Source organism: Mustela erminea, chromosome 10 (assembly GCF_009829155.1).
Source record: "Mustela erminea isolate mMusErm1 chromosome 10, mMusErm1.Pri, whole genome shotgun sequence".
Taxonomy (NCBI): Eukaryota; Metazoa; Chordata; class Mammalia; order Carnivora; family Mustelidae; genus Mustela; species Mustela erminea.
In genome coordinates this window covers 104305302-104327679 of record NC_045623.1, presented here as the reverse complement: position 1 = coordinate 104327679, position 22378 = coordinate 104305302, and the positions used below count along the sequence as shown (strand labels likewise).

Sequence of the window (22378 nt, the reverse complement as noted above, 5' to 3'; positions counted from 1 at the left end):
TCGCTGCAGATGGTCGGGGGCGGGGGTGTCAAAGCTGACCAGCAAAGCGCCCTGTGATATGCAGGGACTTTCTTACCGCCAGGGAAGAGCTGCGGGAGGGTCAAAGCAGGGAATCGATGTCCTGACATGCTCGTTGTCAAAGGCTGGTCCAGGCCGAAGTGGTGGCAGGTTGCAGGGGAAGGGGCCGACCATGGAGGAGGGGCAGCAGCGCAAGAAAGCCGCTGGGAGAGATGGCGGGAGGCTGAAGGGAGTTGGGGATAGCGCAGGAATCTGTGAAGAAGGATAGGTAGGATTTGGGTTTTTTCTTTCTTAATTTTTTAGAAATGTGTATAATCATAGGCTTGTAAGCATGGAGAGGAGAGAATTCTAAGTAACCCTGAGCACACAGCGCAAGAATCTGGAGGGCTGTTTTGTATTTTGATATCTATGGAGAGCAGTAGCTTTCTAGACTCCGGAAATTCTAAACAAAGTGTAACTCGGGTAGTGGTGCCGCTAACAGAAGCACCAATCTGACCTCAACGCTTCTCAAGAGACAGGTGCAGCCCGTACACGGAAGGCTTTTGTGAGCAGCCAGGAAAGACAGAAGCACCCAGGGCCCCGCAGACACAGCTTGCCCCACTCTCCATCGGCAGGGGTCCATCCTTTGCTAATGGTTATTGAGCACCTGTTGTGTGCTCTGCTCTAGTTGCAGGGATGGTGAAGAGGACCCTGATGGTCTCTGTCCTGTGAGGTTGCAGTGGGGGAAGGCAGACAGAAAAACCCAGAGCTAGATGGTGTCAGATGTAGTCACTTTAGATGAGACAGGCTGCAGAAGTCTGTTGTGATGTGAATGATAAGAAGAATCCAGCTTTACAGAGTTGAGGAGAACCTTCTAGGCAGGTGGGAACAGCTTGCGCAAAGGTCCTGAGGTAGAAACAAGCCCAGATATGTTTCAGGAAAGAAGGTCAATGTAGCCAGGTGTGGGGAGCAACAGTGAGCGCTGTGGGAGGTTGGCAAGACTCGGTCAGAAAGAGCTTTTCAGCGTGGAGAGAGGGTCTGACGGTCGCTCCAGGTTCATCACCAGGGGTTTGAGCAGGGGAGCAGTGGAATCCGACTTGGGCTTTGAGACAGCTTCCTGGCTACTGGCAGAGAATGGACTGTGGCTGTCGGTGGTGGAGACGGCCAGATCAGGGAGGGTTCTATTGCAGAATCCAGTCATGAGACCGCGGTGGCTCCAACAGGGGTGTGGTCAAGGAGATGCATGGCAGTGGGTGACCTGGGACACGCCTGGGGGACAGGACTCCATATCAAGGAGGGAAAGGAATCCAAGGATACTCCCCCCGTGTTTTGCACATTGGAACAAATAGAAGGCCGTGCGTGCAGGAACCTTCCCTTCCCGGGGCAGGAGCAGGTCGTGATCCCGACAGGGGCGAGCTTGTTTACTTCTGGTTTGTTTGTCTTTTTACCGTGAAGTCTGAGGAACTGAAAGAAACAGAAAGTTCTTGATCAAGAACAGTGGTTCTCAAACTTAGCATGCCTCAGAAGCGTGAGGAGATTGTGCAAAAATACAGAGCCAAGCCCTTCCCTGAGGTTTCTGATTCAGCAGGTCTGGGGCGGAGCCTGGAGGTTTGTGTTTCTAGCACATTCCGTCCCAGGGGATGTGGACCTGCTGTCCCAGGGCTCCTTCTCGGTGCTCACGATTACGGAGAGGGCAGGAAGGAAAGGAAAGCAGACATGCGACAGCCGAGTGGAGTTGCCAGACTGGGGATGTATGGCCCTCCTGGACCAGCATGAGGGACCTCTGCAAAACCCAACTCGGGTCTGATCCCCAGACCCGTGTGTGAAGAGAACGCTCCGTTTAAGTGATGCTGCGATGGTGAGGAGTTGTCTATTTTCACTTTTCACCATGGCTCGCTTTGACCCATATTTTCCATAACCCAACCAACTGCAGGTCCTACGCACATGAGATTTTGGGAGTTCTGCAGTTCTTAAATATTACACTGTTAAGTCCCAACAACATTCAGTAATTTCACGTGTGTATCAAAAACAGCAGCACTCTTTGAGCCAATACCGTGTAAACGTCCTTCTCAGACACAGACATGCACGCACGCAGACATCAGTGAACATGTTGCCTTATCAGCTTGGCATGTATGTTAATTCAATAATAACCCTAGAAAGAAAGGACATTGATTTTTAGTGCTCTGTTTAACCCACTGCAGACTCCAGTCCAATGCCAGACACATTTCTCTAACCGACTGCTACATACATGTTCGGCTCTTTGAGAGGTGCCGAAAAGTAGTCTATGACCTGGTCCGCGTGCTTAATAACGTCTGTCCTGTTGGTGGCCCGAGAGCTCTGTTCTAGGAGAAGAAACGACGAAAAATGGGCTACAAAGTGCTTCAGTCATTCGACAAGAACGTGCTCTGTCTTACGTCTGTGAGTTTACAAATTGCAGTCTGTGTGTCGCTCAGTGAAGGCAGCAGTTTGCCAGTTCTAAAATCGGCATTCTCTCTGGAGTTTCCATTTAACCCTGTCTATAAAAGTTTTCTCTCTCCCTCAAGTACTACTTCCTTCGTGAAACTTTTTTCAACTTTTTCCACCCTAAAGTGATAATTTGCTTTCGGTATCTTTAAAAATATATTATTTGAGGGGTGCCTGGGTGGCTCAGTCGGTGAAGCATGTGCCTTCCGCTCAGGTCATGATCCCAGGGTCCTGGGATCGAGTCCCGCACTGGGCTCCCTGCTCAGCGGGGAGCCTGCTTCTCCCTCTGCCTGCCACTCCCTCTGCTTGTGGTTCCTCTCTCTGACAAATGAATAAATAAGATCTTAAAAAACACATTATTTGATACTTTGAAGGATTGAATGTAACAAGTATGTTAAATAAGGTGCAAGATCACGAATCCTGGGACCCACACCCAAATCAGCAACTAGGATGTCACCAACGATTTGTGATCCTTCCTTTTCCCTATTTATCTACTCTCCCCCCAAAACCCAAGGAAGTTCAGTCTTAAATTCTGTGTTTCTAAAGACTTCACTTTTTTTCTAGCTTATAAAATTTCTTTCCATATGTTCTTTTTTAAATTAAGAAAAAACTTTTTTTTACTTATTTATTTGAGAGAGAGAGAGAAAATGGGGTGGGGGCAGGTGAGGAGCAGAGGCAAAGAGACCAGCAGAGTCCGCGCACAGAGCCTGACCCAGGGCTCAATCCCAGGACCTTGAGATCATGATCTGAGCTGAAGCCAAGATTCGGACACTTAACCAACTGAGCCACCCAGGCTCCCTCGTGTGTTCCTTTTTAAAAATTTATATACAAAACAATGTGCAGGTTTTTGGTGTATAGATTGAGGAATTCTGAGAAATGTTTGCACCCACAGAACCAGTCTCCCATCAAAAAATATATTTCCTACCCCAGAAAGTTCCTTGTATGCCTTGCCAGCCAATCCTCTCTCCCCTACCAGAGGTGGCCACAGCTCTTTCCTCTCCTCTGTAAATTACTTTTGCTTATTTTAAAATTCCATATACACCAAGTCACACAATATCTACTCTTTGTGTCTAGTTTAAAAAAAAATGTTGTTCACCATAATGTTTTGAAATTCATCCGCGTCATTGAGAGTATCTGGAGTTCTTTCTTTTTATTGTAGAGCAGCATTTGATTGTATGAACACACTATACTTTGTTTCCCTATTTATTTTTTGTTGGATATGTAAGGTGTCTCCTGTTTGCAGCTTTTGCAAAAACTGTGGTTGATACTTTTTTGTGTGTGTGAGTCAGTGTTTTTCAAAATATATAGAGAGAGGGATTCATTTCAAATGTTTGTATGCTTGTTTATTATTTAGTTTTGCTGGGTTTTGAACTGCATAGGAAGGGCAATGTGTTGTATACAGTCTTCTGGGAACTTTTTCCCTGCCTCACACCTTGTGTCCAGGATATATCTGTTATCATATGTGACTGAGTTTTCATCAGCTTTTGTAGATTTTGCTAAACTATCTTACTATTTCAGAAAATATATCTAAAGATTCTTTTGGGTTATATATATAAGAAATTACATCTCCAGGAAATAGTTACCATCTTGTTTATTCCTTTCTAATCCTTGAATTTATTTTCCTGGTTATTTTGTATTCATTGTGCATTATCCATCCCCCAGCAATTTTTTTTGGGGGGGGGGAGCAGTAAAAGTGGCAACTTTGTTTTGCTCCCATCCATTGAACATGTTTATATTTCTTTTTGTTTGTTTATAGTCTCTGTGAGGTTAAGAAAGTTTTATTGGAATGCTGGTTTACTAAAGTTTCTTTTTTAAATCAAAATGAGGAGGAATTTTATCAGTGCTTTTTTTTTTTTTTTTTTTTGCATGCTTGCCCTGAGATTATCAAAAGTTTTTCCTGTTCAGTCTGTGGTGGTGAAAGATGTCAGCCCAGAGTTGTCCAAAGTCAAGCTGAAGGTCACAGTCCTCCAGACTGGCAAGTCTGCCCCCAAATTCTGACACCTGTTGCAAGTTCAGAAATCCCCAGGACCACCCTCTCTCAGATGAGCTGGCTACACGGTTGAGGTCTGGACTCCCTGGGCTCACTAGGAGGACTCACATACTCAGGAAAGTGTTATACTTATTACTACAGTTTTCTTTAGCAAAAGGATCCAAGACAGAACCCCCAGTGGAAGAGATACATAAGGCAGAATCTGGAACTTGAGAGAGTTTCAGACACGAAGGTTTTGTGTCCTCGGGGAGGCATTACCCTCCTAGCACCAAAGGGTAGGAATATGCAGAGTATGACCTGTCCAGGAAGCTCACCCAAGCTTTAGTGTCCAGATTTTTGATCAAGGCTTCATTACATAGGTCTGATTGGTTGAATTATTACCCACGTGGTTTTGACTTCATTTTCCAGCAACACCGCTGCTGTCCACCCCCATTCAAGTCAGGCTGATTTCAAGTGGCCCAAAGCCCCAGCTCTCTAATCACATAGCTGGTCTTTCTGGCAAGAATAGTCCCCACCATGAGTCATCTTATTGGGTAAACTCTCAAGTGTGGCCCATGAGTAACAAAGACACTCTTCTTACTCAGGAAATTTCAAGAGTTTAGGGGATAGTTCCCAGGAACTAGAACAAAGGCCAAGTCACTCTTTGGGTAAAGTGAATTCTTCACTAGGCAATGACACTCCTGAAGTCAACCCAACCTTGCACTCCTGGAATAATTTAACATGGTATTTTAAAAACATGGCTGGATCTATTTTGTTAACTTTTTTAAAAAGATTTTTTAAGTTTACATGACAGAGAGAGAGCACAAGCACGAGGAGTACAAGAGGGAGAAGCATGATCCCTGCTGAGCAGGGAGCCTGACGTAGGACTCATAAGGCAGACACGTAACTGACTGAGCCACCCAGGTACACCTATTTTGCTAATTTTTAAAAGGATTCTGCACCAGTATTTATGAAAGAAATTGAGTTGTAATTTCCATTTCTCTTACTGACCTTGCCTGATTTTATAAATTAAGATTACACTGAGCTCATAGAATGAGTTGGAGAGTGATATCATTTTTCCTGAATACATTAAGAAGCTTTGTTAGATTGGAATGATTGGTTCCATGAAAATTTGTAGGAACTGATCTGTGAAACCATCTCAGCCTGGTGTTTTGCTTTGGTAGGACTTCTAATACTGTTTCAATTTTTAAAATAATTGTAGGGCTATTCGAACTTTCTATTTCTTCTTGAGTCACTATTGATAAATTGCATTTTCCCAGAAACGTGTCTACTTTATCTGTCAAGTATGTCAGTATAAAACTGTTTATTGATTTCACTTTTTTATTTCTGCTATATATGTAATTAAATACCTTCTGCTGAATTTGTGTTTAAATATTTGTGCCTTTTTTTTCTTAAGCAGTGTCATCAGAAATTAGTCTATTTTGTTAGTCTTTCCAAAGGACCAGCATTTAGCTTTTTCAGCTCTTTCCAGTGTATGGCATTCCCCACTGACCTCATTCACTGATGCCTGTTCTTTTTTGTTATCCTCTCTCTTCTGTTTCTTTGGATGGATGTTGTGGGTTTTTTTCTTTATGTTTTTAGTTGGAGTTAGCTCATTAATTTGGAGCCTTTGTTCTTTGTAAAATCAAGCATTTAGGACAATGTGTTTCCCTCTGAGCACCTCTTTCACTGTAACACACAAGTACATGTTTTTCATTATTGTTCTAAATATTCTTACATTTTCATGATTATTTCTTTTTGGAGTCATATATTATTCAGAATTCTATTTTTAAAATTCCAATATATGAAAACTTCCTGTTCTTTATTATTGACTTCTACTTAATTATATTGTATTTAAAGAAGGTAATGGATGTGATACTTATTTTCTGACATTCGTTAAGATGGACTTTATGACCAACTATGTGGCTAATTTTTGTAACCATTTCATGTGTGTTTCAGAAAAATTTTCTGAATATTTTCTGATGTTTACATTCAGGATTTTATATTTTATATTTTAAATATAAATATTCAGGATTTTATATATTAAAATATAAGATACATTTTACATTCAGTATTTTATGGTGATTTATAGATCACCATTGTTCAAATATATTTATTGAGTGTTTTTTGGTGCTCGACTTAACAGTAATTGAGAGAGAACTGTTGGTAGATTTGTCAATTCCTCCTTCTATTTTAAGTTTTTACTTATATGATGTGAAACTTTTTTATTAGGTGCATATACACTTGGAACTCTTATGTCTTCCTGGTGAATTGAAAATTATATCATTATATAGTCACATTTTCTGTCTTAGAATCCATTTTTTGTGCCATTGACATAGTCATGTCTGTTCTCCTTCAGCTATTATTTTCCTGGCATATCTTTTTCCATCCTTTATTCTCATGATTTTCCATATCTTTTTGCTTTAGGTGTCTCCCAAACAGGACTTTTCCTGGTATAATAGTGTCTTCCCTTTAATAAATAGATTTAATCCAGTTATATTTGGGAGGATTATGAATATTGTGACATAGGTTTCCACAATCTTCGCCAGGCAGCACTGGAGAATACGACTCCCAAGATGACATACCTTTGCCAGTAATCAAAGCCAGTGACTTGACGACTCAGGTACTTCCTCAATGGTAGTTCTATTAAGTTTTGCATCTTGAGAAAATGCTATTTTCTGATTAGGCATAGGGTTAAAACTAAATCTTTGGGAAATTAATGAAACCACATAATTTCTCAAAGCTTTTCTCAGGATAGTCTAAGAGGCAAAAAGACTGCTTACAGGCTTTAGGGCTGGGTAGAACTGGGGTCCTAGTTTTTGCTCTGCCATTTTCTAGCTGTGTGATTCAGGGTATACTCCTTAATCTCTCTGAGTTTTTGTCCTCATCTGGAAATGGAGAATAATCACACCTACCTTCCCAAGATTTTTACCGTGCAAACGGAATTGCTTGGCATATATGTGCTCAGTGAACATTCGTGCTCTTTTCTCTTCAAGACCATGACCTTGATGATGTCAAGAACACTTTGTAAATATTACAAATAAGATGTGTCATTGCGATTATTACTTATTAAAATCACCTCGTTTCCTGAACTAGGTGATTCATCTTAACCAAAAGAAAGATTTGTGCCGTTCTGGACAACAAAAAGTTTGCAAAACTATGATTGATTGCTTCATTTCATCAGCCTCCTCTTTGCTGGTCATGATGTCAGTCTTCCTTGGCATCAATTTCAGGTAATCACTGAGCTTTCTGAAGCTTTTTGTTTGCATATTTGTTTTCGGGCAGATAGAGTGTGACTTAGGTAATATGATTGCATTCTCAGGAATTCATAGAGATGAAAACACAGATGTGAAATGATGCCAGGACAAGGCCTGAAAGTAGAAAATCACAAGAACCCTCAAGCATTTGAAACCTGCACCTTGGGAGGCACGTAGAAGTGTTCTCTTCTCTGGGCTTTTTGACCCATCCAATGCTGATAAAACAGGTTATCCATCATCTTTCACAGATCTTGTCTCGCCACTTTTGCCTCATTTTTATCATCACCAAATATTTTGAGCATCTGGAGGTGTTAAGGGTTAAATAGTTTTTATGTGATTGGGTCATTTAGCCAGAAGGTATTTGAGTATCATTGTGTTCATGCTCTTCAGCCTTTTGGAGCCTGATATGGAATCTCAAAGGACAGATGAGATGGAGGAAAAGTGAGAACATGTCAAAAACGAGGCCATACTTGTGGGTTTTCACGCATGTCATGGTGTGGCCAAGTTGGAGACATGGGGGTAATCAGGAAAGATTTACTAGTGAGGCCGATAGCGTACAGAATCTCGTACCAGCAATGACTGCCACTTTCTGACTGTGTGATCTTGATTGAGTGGCTTCACCTCTCTGTGCTTCTTCTTCTTCTTCTTTTTTTTTTTAATTTCAGCATAACAGTATTCATTGTTTTTGCACCACACAGTGCTCCATGCAATATGTTCCCTCCCTAATACCCACCACCTGGTTCCCCCAAACTCCCACCCCCCGCCCCTTCAAGACCAGGTTGTTTTTCAGAGTCCATAGCCTCTCATGGTTCACCTCCCCTTCCAATTTCCCACAACTCCCTTCTCCTCTCCATCTCCCTGTGTCCTCCATGTTATTTGTTATGCTCCACAAATACGTGAAACCATATGATAATTGACTCTCTCTGCTTGACTTATTTCACTCAGCATAATCTCTTGCAGTCCCATCCATGTTGCTACAAAAGTTGGGTATTCATCCTTTCTGATGGAGGCATAATACTCCATAGTGTATATGGACCACATCTTTCTTATCCATTCATCTGTTGAAGGGCATCTTGGTTCTTTCCACAGTTTGGCGACCATGGCCATTGCTGCTATAAACATTGGGGTACAAATGGCCCTTCTTTTCACGACATCTGTATCTTTGGGGTAAATACCCAGTAGTGCAATTGCAGGGTCATAGGGAAGTTCTATTTTTATTTTCTTGAGGAATCTCCACACTGTTCTCCAAAGTGGCTGCACCAACTTGCATTCCCACCAACAGTGTAAGAGGGTTCCCCTTTCTCCACATCCTCTCCAACACATGTTGTTTCCTGTCTTGCTAATTTTGGCCATTCTAACTGGTATAAGGTGGTATCTCAATGTGGTTTTAATTTGAATCTCCCTGATGGCTAGTGATGATGAACATTTTTTCATGTTTCTGATAGCCATTTGTCTGTCTTCATTGGAGAAGTGTCTGTTATATCTTCTGCCCATTTTTGGATATGATTATCTGTTTGTTTTTTTAAAAATTGTGAATAGAGATGATGGTAGCTTCTTTACAGGGTAGTTGTAAGGATTAAGTCAGTCATATAGATAAAGCTCTTGCTGAAGCCTACAGCTCCTCAACCATCATGCAGGGCACGTAGACCTTACATGGGTGCCAGACCTATTGATTCCAGGCACCTGGCTGCCAGCATCTCCATCTGTTTACTCCAGTGAAGAGTATAAGTCTCCATGCCTCTCTGTCTGTCACACAGCCAGTGATGCTAGGGATTTGGGGATTCGGATCAAATGAGCCCCGTTAAACCAGAAGGCGGAGTGTGGCGGAGTGTGGCTGCACTCTCTACCTTTGCGCATGTTTGACGATTTCCACCTTAAAGTCATTAAATCTTTTTTCAGATAATTAAAATCCTTTCTGTGGGGCAAAAAATGATAGGGAAGTATGATTAACTCCGTTTTTTATATTCGTACAAAATTTTCTAAGCCACACAAAAGGTCTCTGCTCCAGTCACTTGTTTCTTGTTTGCCTGATTTCTCTCTTTTCTTTCATTTTGAGAAGAGAGTTCATTAAAAGCAATACGTCATGAGTTCAGTGTCATTCATACCAGTTAATAATAAGAGCAGAGGCAGCAAATACTTACACACTTGTACTTCCTATATGACGGACACACTTAAGCACCACAACCCAATGAGGCAGAGACTCTATTATTCCCATTTTATGGATGAGGAGGCAGAGGCCCAGAAAGTAACTCATTCAAGTTTACACAGAACCAGGATTCAAAACCAGGCTAACTGGCTCCAAAGTCCATGCTCTCTGATGACATAGGGTTGCACCAGAATTGAGCGTTGGCTCTAGTATTTTCCCCAAATCTGCCTTTTGGCTTTGGCAGGGGAGCCAAATGCCTGCCTCCAACCACACCATTTCTAGCATCCTTGACCTTGAGCATGTGATCGCAAAAGCTGCCACCATAACTCACCAGCTTCATTTCAGGAATATAAACAGGAATATAATTCGAATGTCGTGTTAATATTGGTGTATTCCCTTTCAAAATATGGGTGAGTGTTTTAGATGTTCCTTGGAGAAAATATCTTCTACTTGCTCCTTATCTTAAAATTCCATCAGCTGAAGAATCAATGCATAATTGTTATTGTGAGAAAAAGAGGCTGTAGTCTTTGGTGATGTGAGAGATGTTAATTTTGTGTGCAAAAATAATGATTAAGTACACTCAAAAAATAAAGGAATAGGGAAATAGGTTGACACTTGATGTGAGTAGAGAAAGGGTATTAGCTGGATAACTTTAAGAAGAGCCTTGTGAGGGTCTGTTAAAATGTAAATAATTGTACGAGGCAGAACAAGAGACATCAGATCGTTTTTTAATTCTCACCGTGGAATTCTTCAGTGACTTGCATTCGTAACATGAAGCAAAATATTTAAGAGCTGTATTTCATTTATATTAAAATCTACCCCAAAGATGAACCTTTCAGGAGAAATCCCATCTGGGAAGTCTCCACGTCCTGTGGGGTAAATTACATGGAACACATCGAAGTCTCACATGAGAAAAAGTCCCTAAACACATGTATAATATATTAAAGGTACATTATCTTCTCTCCAGACATAGCCAAGCACATTAAAAAGTATGAATAAATGAAGAAGATGTTAGAGAAAAAAGAAACATTATTTGCCTTTCCATCAGCAACTGAAGGTGAGCCCATTGCAAACGAACCTACAAGAGAGAGACAGCATCAGACTGACAAACTTCCCACGCTGCAATGTTAAGCCTTTAAAATACAACGATCAGATTTTAAAAGTTCTAACTCTTGAGTATTTAAAATAAAATTTCAGATGTTCTGTTGTATCCCAGAAGTTTACTTTATGAGCGTTATTTATGGTAGGTCCAATATTGGTTTTTAATAACTGGAACTTCAACAGCTGGCCCAGTATGCACGGACCCTCTAGGAGAAAAGATTTCTGTAAACCAGGAATGAAATTTAATTGTGTCTTAAAAATTATAAAAGTTGGTAGAAAATTACAAGACAGAAGTTATAGAAGAAAATGCCATCATTCCCATTTGGAATGGGAATAACTAGGTCCAAGATGGAAAGAGAAAGAACATGGGACCACGGATGAGCACAGACTAAGTAACACTAGCATTATGAACAACAATGACTAGTGTGATTTAGAGGGTAATCATACTACCTGCGTATTACATCAGTCAAACATTTATGAAATGTTATCCCAGTAAGTGTTGACAAAGACATATAGACACTGGACAGGGTGTAGACTGATCATAATTTTTTTTTTTTTTTTTAGTGAGTATACAAGCCAGAATTGTCTCATTAATAAGACAGCTGACTAAGAGGCATCTTGATTACTTTATCGAGAATGAGAAGGGTTTTTAACGGAAGAACACAAACATAGGACCTCCATTACCTATGGAGGTCTGGAAAGGAGGAAAGACTTTTTAAATAAAATTGTGCTTCATAAGGAAGGTTTGAAAGATTTGAAGTCCCCATAAATTGATTAATCCAAAGATATTTAGTGAATTCAGATCATTTGTCAGGCACTGTGTTAGGTGCTGAGGGCAGATGTGGACATACCCTTGGGTGAGAAAATGGGGAGGAAGCCTGCCTTAGATGTTGGCCCCACAGGCCTTGGGCTCAGGCCTCAGCAATATAGGGGACATGAAAAATTGTACAGGCTACTAAATACAGGGTGGGGGGAGGGGAACGTGAAATAAAAAAGAATGTTTAAATATCTGTGAAATGCAACATTATTAGTTTATAATTTATAGTTTGGAAAAAAAAAAAAAAAAACTCACCACACTGGAGCGGTGCTTGGCTGGCTCGGTCAGCAGACCATGCGACTCTGGATCTCAGGACTGTGAGTTTGAGCCTCACGTTGGGTGTAGAGATTACGTAAAAATACAATCTTAAAAAATAAAAAAACTCATCGCATTGGAATGCAACCTGTAGGCTGTCTAATTTCTCCTCCATCCAAACTCCCAAGTTTGCATGGTGATTGCTGAGAAAGTCATAGTCAATCATAAATTAGTTATTTGTAGCCTAATAATTTCAAAAACAAAATTATAAAAGTTGCTTCCGATGTTTTGACGGACAGAAGTACAGTTCACGTGGGGCTCTGGCACGTATCTGATAAGGATGTGGACTGGGGTCCCCACTTGCAGGAATCCTTAGACCTAAGGGCTTGAAAACAAGTGCTGAAAAGATAAGAGACTTATTTTATTTTCCTGGTTACATAGTTATACAATTTTGGCAAACTTCAAAAGATACTAGAGGGTACACAAATGGAAATTTAAGATAATCCCACCCTTAGAGGCAACCACTACCAACATTTTGATTAAAAATGCTTTCCAAAGTTTTTTCCATGCCTCAGTACACAAATAGATTTGTAACAGCTCTTTTGAAATATTATGCATATGCCATTTAATCCACCCATTTACCCAGGCATCCCCCAAACTCAATAGGTTTTAGTATATTTGTGGAATTGTGTAACCATCACCACCGTTAATTTTAGAAATTTATCATCCCTCCCCAAAGCCCCTGTACCCTTTAGCTAATTAACCTTCTGTCTCCATGGATTTGCCTATTGTGAGCATTCCCTATCAACTGAATTAGTTGTCTCCTGTGTCTGGCTTCTTTCACTCTGCGTGTTTCCAAAACCCACATGTGTTGCATCCTGTATCTGTACTCCATTCCTTCCCATGGTAGATGGTGTCTTATCACTGGGATGGACCACACTGTACTTACCCATTCATCAATTGCGTATGGACCCTTTTTATTGTTCCTTCTGGCTGTTATGAAGAATGCTTCTATGAAGTCTGTGGACACCTTTTTGTCTGGACGTACACTTTTATTTCTCTTGGTTATGTGCCCGGGAGTGGAATTGCTGGGTCATAGTTTACCGCGTTTATCAGCCAGACTGGGTTAGGTCAACAGCTGCACCAGGTTGCATTCCCGCCAGCGAAGGAAGAGAATCCCAGTTCCCCCACATCCTCACCGACACTTCTTGCTGTCGACGATAGCCATCCTAGTGAGGGCAAAGTGGCAAATAAGTAGATTTTTTTGAGAAGGAAGAAGTGGAGGAAGATAAGAGAAGAGATCATTCAGTATGAATGGTTTTGTCTATTACATTTTCGTGTACCAGCTCATGGTAGATATCCCTCCGCGTCAGCCAGTGCAGTCGTTTTCAGTGCCTACACTGCCTTCCATGGGCAAAAAGTCTGATAATCGTGGCGCTGGCCCCTTCCGTGAGACTGTTTCTGCTCTCAGGTTTTGTAACCGTACACAGCGCTGCAGTGGCCAAGCTCATACCCGTGTGTATCTTTGTGCACTTGTCCCTGGATTTCTCCTGCAGGCTAAAATGTGAACCTTTCTAAGATCTTTGATAAATATTGCCAAATACCTTTACACAAGGATCCTACCAGTGTGTTTTCTACCTCCCCCCATATCATTATCCACAATGGCTCCCATATTTAAAATTTTTTAATGTAATTGTCTAAAAAAAAATCCCATTTTAACTTGACTATCTTTGATCACTAATGTGATAAAACACCTTTTTGTAACCTATCAGCCATGTTTAGAAAACTGGTTAGTCTCAGTCTTTGTGACATAGACAGATTTTTTTTTTTTCCTATTGGAGAATTCATCTTTTTGTACAGATTTGGAAGACCTCTTTATAATTTAACCTGTGATTTTTTTTTTTTTAATGTTTGCAGAGAATATGCTTGTCATCAGTCCTTAGATTTGATTATGGTGTTTTTGTATTCAGAAGTATAAGTATTTATGTATTTGAATCTCAGGATTTTTAAAATTATGGTTTCTTGTTCTGGTATAGAAAGCTTTTCCTCATCCTGGCATTATGGCAATATTTACTTGTGCTTTCGTCAAATGTTACAATATATTTTTAAACATTAACTCTTTAGTCATTTACAATTTACTTTGCTATAAGATATGAGGTAGGGTTCTAGCTGATTCCTTTTTCTCTTTTTCCAAATCATGAATCCGTTATCTCAAAACTATTAATTAAATAATCTTAAGATAATTTAACATTCTCTCTTTTACCGTATACTCAATTCCCCCATTCACACAGGTCTGTGTCTGAGCTTTTTCTTCACTGTTGTTATTTTAGTTACTGAAGCTTTAAACTAGAGCTTAAAACCTTTGAGGCAAATTCCCTTTTAGTACTACTCTCCCGGAAAATAAAAATAAAAAACATTTTGGCTATTCTTCATACGTTTGTTCCAAACAAATTTTATAATAATTTAGTCCATTTAAAAAAATAAAAAATAAAATGAGAAGTCCTAATGGGACTTTGGATTCCTTGTGCTGTACTAATAGATTAATTTGGGCAAGCAATGTGTTAGTTCAGTCCTGTGCAAGAAATCGGTAGCTTGGTCAAACTGGGAAATCTTGGTGGGATGTATTTGACAAGGCGTGGGATGTGCACTGGGGCTGGTCACTGAGGCAGGTGCCTCCCACTGGCCACACCCAACGGACCCAGAGGGCAAAGGATCAGCAGGATGGGGAAGGAGGGAGACGGAGCCTCAGGGGCGAAGGGACCATGACTAGCCTTGCAATATCAGGTCATTTGCATAAAACATATTCAAAGTTGAGAGGAGAAACTTAAAAAAAATTTTAAGGGAGATTGCTTTCTCAGGATCTCACAGCTTTATGAAATCCTGATTAGCTTTGGGCTGGGGGCCCTCGCTATGGGCTCTGAGAGCCCTTTTCTATCCCTAATCATGTCTGCCTTCTTTCCTTGCCTTTAGGCTAAGGCTTTCCTTTGGGTTGCCAAATTTAACAAATGGAAATGCAGGACACCCAGTTAAATGTGAATCTCAGATAAACTCTGTGTGGTTCCTGGGCAGAAGAACATCCTTGCAGTCTTTTATCTGGCAGCCCCGTTGCCCATCCTGGCCTGGGCTCACGAGAGCAGGTACATTGCTCCTCGCCCTAGAACAGAATTCAGCACCTATCAGGCCCACCGTTGAACGGAAGCTTGAAAGCCACTTAGTTGGGTCCCTGGTCATCTGTTTAGATCCAATCAAAAATGGGGTGTGTGTGTATATTTTAAAGCTGCATTCTCATTTTTCTTCGGTGGTCCAGGGAGATGATGGGAGAAGGTGTGTGAGATGCAAGCCATCTCTGCACGAAGCCTGATGCCCCCTGGCCTTGGTGGAGGCACCCTTTTCTGAGCTACAGTGTGACTCCCTGCAGCAGCGAACCTTCTCTGCTGGTCACCTGTGTTCTGCTAGATACCTCGATGCCAGGGGTCCCTGGGGCTGCACTGGTGGGGGAGAGGAGCAGTTAGAAGGGTCTAGAATCATCCCAGATACATTTGCTGGGTTATTTCAGCAGAAAATCAGAAGGAGGACAGGAGGTTATTTCAGCAGAAAATCAGGGGGAGTCAACATGTGGTTAATTCTGGAACTGCCCCTCGCTTATGTCTGTAAAGACCATAACTGTGGATGGCTGGGGTTTCCATGGAAGCCCACTCGGGAGAAGGTTGGACCTGAGTATCTCTGAGATTTCTTCCTCCTGCAAATATCGTCTTTGAGGGGAGATAGCACGGGGCTCACTCAGCCAGCTGTCTTGAGTTTAGCATCTGATGAGCCCAAGTCATCATTTGAACACCCTCCTATGGCCAAGACACTCTTCTTTCCTCCGGATCTGTGAATAGACAGCATATGTTCTAATTTCAAAAAGTAAACAGAGAATCCGGGAATTAAGGAGAAATAAAACACATCACACCTGGACAAACACAATCGAAGCAGATGGTCCCCAGAACAAAGCTCGGTCACGCTATGTTCCTATAGAAAGGCTAAAGCATTGTTCAGAGGGTCATGACGAACCGATGACCGTCTCCCCCGAGAAGTGGACTGGAGGAAATCGGTTAAAATCGCAACAGGAAGTTTACATTATAGTGAAAAATAAATCCACTCACAGGAAGCGGTCCCTGATATTACTGGCTCTGGGAGGACATGCATGTTTTCGTACCTGCTCTCCCAATGACACAGAGAGTCTCACGAGTCCATCCTGTGTGGGCTCAAACCACAGCGCTTTCAAGTTCAGAGAGATCAAAACCTCTTCAAACCCTGTTTATGAACCAGCTTCCCAGATGAAAACTTACATGACGACGGATACCTGAGCCCTTGCCTGAGCAAACTTGGCTCCGGTATCCTGCTCGGTTTGGTGTCACTTCTCGAAAAGCCTCCTTTGGCATTTATTAGGCATGACATCATGCTCTCTTTTATGAACTGAAGTTATGAAATATCAAGAAACAAGGAATTAAATATAGGGGATCAGGGCTGCTGTGAGACGGGTAACTGGATGACTGGGCTTCTGATGATGACAGAAGGGGGCTCACCCTCCTGGACTTTTCCTTGTTTGGATAGCGACTGGGCCATTAGAGTTGTTTTGGAAGCAGCTAGAAATGGAATCAATTGCTGTTTGTGGCGATACTAAAAAATACATGTTTGGGGCTGGGAAATAAGAAATCTAAGAGGCAGCACCCAATTTGGGAGTGTGTTTTAAACTGGGTTAAGCTTTGGAACATTTATAGAAATAAATCTATGTTCTAAAACCCCTATCTTGAGTTTTTAAATGCTTTCAGTCAGGAACATGAAAATACAGAGCTGCCCAGAATTGGCCTTTAGTTCTTCCAGGCCAGATTTCGGCAGAACCTTGTGAGAGATCCCAAGGACTATTGTCCCTGACATCGGGGCACCCTGGGGCAGGACCCCAAGCAGCCCTAGGGCCCTGATCTTGTCCTTTATTCTCTTTCATTATGACTCCAAATACGTAAGGTGAGCACTGGTATCGCTGAATCACTCAGAAATAAGGAAAAAGTCATTAATGGATTAGGTGTCTATTACACTCCCGCAGCCAGGCATCCGGCCACATGCACGGCACCCCAGACGGGACAAGCCATGTCCCGGGTTGGAGCAATGCCTGCTTCCAAGGACTTTTGAGAAAACTGGAAGATGAAACAAATATTTGTGAGAAAAAAAAAATCAGAGATGGCAGAGGAATGGATGCTTTGGAGTGTGTTCTTGAGTTACAGGAAGCTGGGCTGGTTGCAAATGTCACTGAACGGCAGGTGCTCAGCCTGGGGGACACGAGCCCTGGTGGGAGGCCGTTGGAGCAATCCTGGTGGGGGTTCTGTGTGCTCAACAGAAAAGGAGATGCAGAGGAGCCGGTCAGAGGAAGCAGGAAGACCTGCCTGCCACTTGAATGAAGGGAAGGAGGAGAGGGAGCTGGAGCCTGGGGGTGGGGGGTGGGGGCCCTGGGCAAAGTGAGGTCGCTGGGACAAAGGGGAAAAAGCGATTTGGGGTCGTGCATCCTAGTTAACAGTGGGGTACCCAGGAGGTGTCCTGTACCAAGCAATTCTGCATGCGGGGCTGGCATAATAACCCAGCTGGTGAGGACTTAGGAGTCATCCTCACACTTTGCTTGTTTGCTGTATCATTGTCTCTCTCCCTTTCCAGCAATCTCTACACAGACGCCCCCACCACACGCACGTGCATGCACACGTACACACATGTACACACACGCACGTATGCACACATGCCCACGCAAATCACACACCCACAGTCACATATGGACACACACACACACGTTCCTATTTTCCCTGAACCATCTGAGAGTAAGTCACAGGCAGCGTGTTCTGTGTACTTCCCTAAAACATTCTTGTACACAAGCGCAACACAACGGCCCAAATCCGGAAACGTCGCATAAACAGAAAGCTACCATCCAGTCCAGAGTTCCGTCACCTCTGTGACACTGTCCAGCTGTCTATGCCCGGCGTGCAGCAGGTGCTCAGTAAACACTTGCTGGAGACAGAGTCTAGGCAGGGGCAGCAACACTGGGTTGTATCCAAGGTGGTGGGGGCGCCCAGGAGAAATGGGAGGCTCCCAGGAGCGCGTGTGGAGCTGAGCGAGCACCTTGCCAAGCCCCTCGATTCGGCAACCTCACAGGCAGGGGTGCATGGCACCGTCGAGGGGAGTCCCTCCCACGGGCTCAATTTCCCCCAGCCAAATGCAGGGAGACGGAGAGAGGTAGTGGCCGTCAAACAAAAGGCTCCGATGGTAGGAGCTGGGCACTTGTGAGAAAGAAAGTGGCAGGTGGGTCAGAGGATGACCTGGTGGGGCGGCCAGCCCTGTGTTCCCTCCCCCTCCCCGGGGCGTCTGTGACTTGGGAGCCGGGGGAGGACCCCCGAGGGGCTGGGTGAATGAGGAGGGGACCCCTGGGCAGCGATGTGGAGCCAGGGAGGGTCCGGGTGCCCAGGAGGGCCAGCTGCATGCTGACTCAATGCCCCTCGTTCATTCAGGAGAAAGTTCATGCCCTCAGCAAACTAGCGGTTGTGACCCAGGAGGGCGGGGGGGACAGAGGTCCAAGGCCAGAACCTTTGGCCCCGGCTTCGTGGGCCATGCATTTCGAGGCAGGAGGAGGAAGGAGCAGGAGGTGAGCCAGACGCCGCTGTGCTCCAGAGGCCTGGGGAGCTCAGCCTCGCGAGAGAGGGGTCCCTGGAATCAGGTCGGGAGGCCACTGGGACTCCACTTGTTTGTGCCTGATTCCAAGGGATGAAGGATTGACCTAGAGGGAGGAGATGGCATTGGTGCCAGTTAATGTTTAAAACACTGGGAACACAAATGTGTCTGAGGCAAACACAAGTTTTTCTTTGTGAGCCGCATGGAACCCAGGCTGATGTACCCCCCATCTCCAAGCCTGACTCCAGGGGGCGCCGATAGGACCGTCCTACCCAGAAGACACACTCTGGGTGGTCACGGGAGACTCAGACAGGGAGTGATCACGTGGCCTTCTAAGCACCCCCAGCCCTCACTCATGTGAGCTGCTGAGGTTGAGGGACAGACCCACATCCTGGGTGTCTGTTTGCCTCTGTGGGTTCCTCCCTGGCAAAGGCACCAGGGGAGTGTAGACCATTTCCTTCCCAAACCCCCTGCTGAATCCAGGAGGTCTGAGCTCCTTACAGTGCCCACTGGAGGGAGTGGGGTACTAAGAAGCTTTTCTGTTTTAGGCTTGAGGAGGGAGATAAAATGGATTGTCCCAGTGGCAAAAGAGGGAGGCTCACCCCAAGTGACCAGGAAACGTGGCAGAAAGTTTCCGTGTGCGGGGGGACCTTGTGGGGCTTTGGGTCAGGCCTACCGGGAGTGGAGAGAGGGCCCTTTGACCTTGAGAAGGACTTGGAGGGTCTCTGGGGTCAAGTCCTTGGAAAGCTTTGGAGAGCTGGGGTCCACTGCTCAGCCTGGGTTCTTGGAGGAGCCCTTGGAGGACACACGGTCCCCTACCAATGACTGATCTGCCAGCTGCCTGACCCCATAATGCTCAGAGCCGGGTCCTCTTTGGTTTGGGAACATTATGTGACACTTCTACCACCAAGAGCTATGGACCAAAGTCACTCCTGCCCCACCTGAAACAGATGGGGGTCGCCAACACGTGTCCTGAGTTTTCACTAATTTATTCTTGAAATGCTCAAGCCATTTTTTTTTTGGAATATTTTAAATGTTTTATGCTTTTAAAACATTTAAAAAAAAATTTTTTTTTTAATTACAAAAGACAGCAAACATGCACAGAAATAGACTCATACACACCCACCTTCTCCGGGGGCCAACCTGTGGAAGTCTGATCCAACCTGTGGAAGCCTCCACGATGTCTGATCATACAGAAGAGCACACAAGCCCTCCGTCTCCAGCTTGCCTCTCACATCGTTTGCTGCACGCCGTCGCTTTATCTCATCTCTCGGATTCACCCTCACATGGACATTGTTACCGTGGTGGGAAGCACAGAGCGTTGGGCTCACCGTCCGTGTCCTTTCTGTGTATGTGGCTTAGTCGTGCTCCGTATACTCACAGTGGGGGGTAGTGGGTCTCCAGAACCTTCTCAACTCTCAACACTGAAAAACTCCATTTCAAATCCTTTTTAACAGGAGTCACTGGGGAGCTGAACTGTCCAATCTACACAGAAAAAGATGTGTGCCCTCATCTTACAGCGTAGTACACGCCACCAAAGGCGGGAAAGAGGGACACATGGGCCGTGATTTTACACGTGATTCTAGAAAGGCTGTGCAAACAGGAGACTTGCCCTGCGTCACCACCTCCCCAGGGCACACCCCCAGTGCACGGTGATTACGGGGTAGACAGCACGTATGAAGTGAGGTCAGGTCACGGCTCTGTAGCCTTTGTGACTGTCACCTTTGTACATTTGGAGTGACTTTTCACTTGATCCCATGGCGGTCTGACAGCATACTTGGGTCTGAAAAAAAAAATGGAGAAAGAACCTGTCTTGTGCATTTCTGAAGGAAGCACAGAAGCACGAAGAACTTCTGCTGGTTTTCAAACTTAACTCAAAGGACTGACTACCCCCCCACCCCCTCAGGCTGGGCTTCGCTGTGGGGACGTTTGGGAGAGAGACTGTAATTCCTCAACCCGAGTCTTTCATTATTATTTACCTTCTATGTCCTCTCTTTCAAGAATATTTTTTTGACATTTGCCTTCTGGCAGAGCTGGGATCGGTGAGTGGGAGTCGCAGGGAGGTGGACTTGGCTGAACACAAGGAAGAAAGTTCTTAGTCAGAGCAGTCCAGAAATGGAATGGCCTGACTCAGATCACAGCGTGTCCTCCGTCTGGGTGAGGTCCTGGTGAGGTCCCTGCAGGGGACCGGGGATCGCTGCCCGGGGCCATGATCCATGTGTTCAGAACCCAGAGACAGGGGCGCCTGGGTGGCTCAGTCCGTTAAGCATCTGCCTTCAGCTCAGGACATGATCGCAGGGTCCTGGGATCGAGCCCCGCATCAGGGTCCCTGCTCAGCAGGGAGGGGTCTCCTCCCTCTGCGCTAGTGCTGGCTCTCTCTCTCTCTCTCTCTCTCAAATAAATAAAAAAATCTTTAAAAGAGAAAGAGAGAAAGAAACCAATGATAGCCATCCGGGCTGAGCACCTACTATGTGCCAGGTCCACTCCAAGCACTTTCGGGTGGACTAACTCGTTTCCTGTTCCAAGCCCCACGAGACGGGTCCCGTTATCCTCTACCACGTGCTCCGTTTTACAGATGAAGGAACGGAGACACACCGACGCTTCAAGACCTGCCCAAACTGATGCGGCTGGGAAGTGGGGGGAGGCAGGCTTGCAGCCGGGCTGCCTGGGTCCCCTGCTTGTAACCTCGCTGGGTGTCCGGGGCGGGGCGGGGGTTGGGGGGAATGGTGTTCCTTGCCCCGGCTCAGTGACCAGCTGTTATGTGCTGAAAGGACTTTGCAAGGCGTTGACTCAGCACGAAACATTCTGGTGGAAGTCAGAAGGGCCACTACATCCCAGAGGCAAGGCCCCATCCGTCAACAAGTAACCGGGGCAGGGTTTGCTCAGGGCAGAGGGCAAGCGAAACGTGCCACTGTGGGGCCCACGTCCCCAGCCTTGGCATCCACTTAGCTCTGCCCCCCTTGTGCACGGGGTCTGGGAGCTGGCTTCTTGCCTGTTCCTTCAAGCCTACCCTCTGGTTTCAAGAGTCCAGCCCTGACCTCCCCCTTGAGGCCAAGTGCTTGCCTCGGCCACTGTCCTAGACAGTTTCTCTGAGAATGCCTTGGGGGGAGGAACAAGAGGGGGAGCCTTGGATTTTGGGCTTCAGGCCTGACCTCCCACCATTGGGAGAAGTTGCTTACACTTCTCACCCGCATTTTCCGCGGATGCCTGTTTCATAAGATTGTGGAGGAAGATCACAGTGTGCTAACTCGGGAAATCCACAGACAATGACTGACCGACTTTTTCCATCCACTGACCCAGGATCCCATCCTGAGAGTGGCCCTGTGGCATTCTGTCAGCAAGAGTGTTTCTATAAAAGGACACACTGCAGCCGAGTCCAAGGAAGAAAGCTCTTACGGTGGGAATAGCGCACATAGCGGGTGGTGCGGGGCTGCCCTTGAGCTGAGCTCAGTGATCCCTCTGAACCGTGCTCTGAGTCAGCAAGCTCGGCACCGCCGCTCAGCTCTGGGACCTGGGGTTGGTCCAATGAGGAAAAACTAGAATATCCCTAACCCTCCTTTTAGCTGGAAAAGGTTCTGATTGATGATCAAGGGAAAGAGGAAACTGTGTATGTAATAAAATAAAAAGAATTTCTCTGATGGGCTAAGAGAGTGCTCAGAAGTACCAGTTTTCCCATCAAAAGT

At 44.6% G+C, this 22378-nt stretch overlaps 3 long non-coding RNA genes across 6 annotated transcripts; 1 reads left to right on the top strand and 2 right to left on the bottom strand.

Moving 5' to 3' along the window:
* Window positions 1–1611: 1611 nt before the first annotated feature.
* On the top strand, window positions 1612–7728 carry LOC116567883. Of its 2 annotated transcripts, none has more exons than XR_004276402.1 (4): window positions 1612–1855; window positions 2265–2415; window positions 6979–7052; window positions 7526–7728. It is a non-coding gene; the product is annotated as an uncharacterized LOC116567883 (long non-coding RNA). The 2 variants fall into 2 exon arrangements; XR_004276401.1 differs by having other exon boundaries at window positions 6857–7052.
* Window positions 7729–15287: 7559 nt separating this feature from the next.
* On the bottom strand, window positions 15288–16405 carry LOC116567882. Of its 3 annotated transcripts, XR_004276400.1 has the most exons (4): window positions 16204–16405; window positions 15958–16027; window positions 15719–15876; window positions 15288–15493 (listed from the first exon to the last, which is right to left on the bottom strand). It is a non-coding gene; the product is annotated as an uncharacterized LOC116567882 (long non-coding RNA). The 3 variants fall into 3 exon arrangements; XR_004276398.1 differs by lacking the exon at window positions 15958–16027; XR_004276399.1 differs by lacking the exon at window positions 16204–16405 and having other exon boundaries at window positions 15958–16081.
* Window positions 16406–20460: 4055 nt separating this feature from the next.
* On the bottom strand, window positions 20461–21326 carry LOC116568266. Its single transcript, XR_004276532.1, has 3 exons — window positions 21164–21326; window positions 20675–20768; window positions 20461–20478 (listed from the first exon to the last, which is right to left on the bottom strand). It is a non-coding gene; the product is annotated as an uncharacterized LOC116568266 (long non-coding RNA).
* Window positions 21327–22378: the final 1052 nt, after the last annotated feature.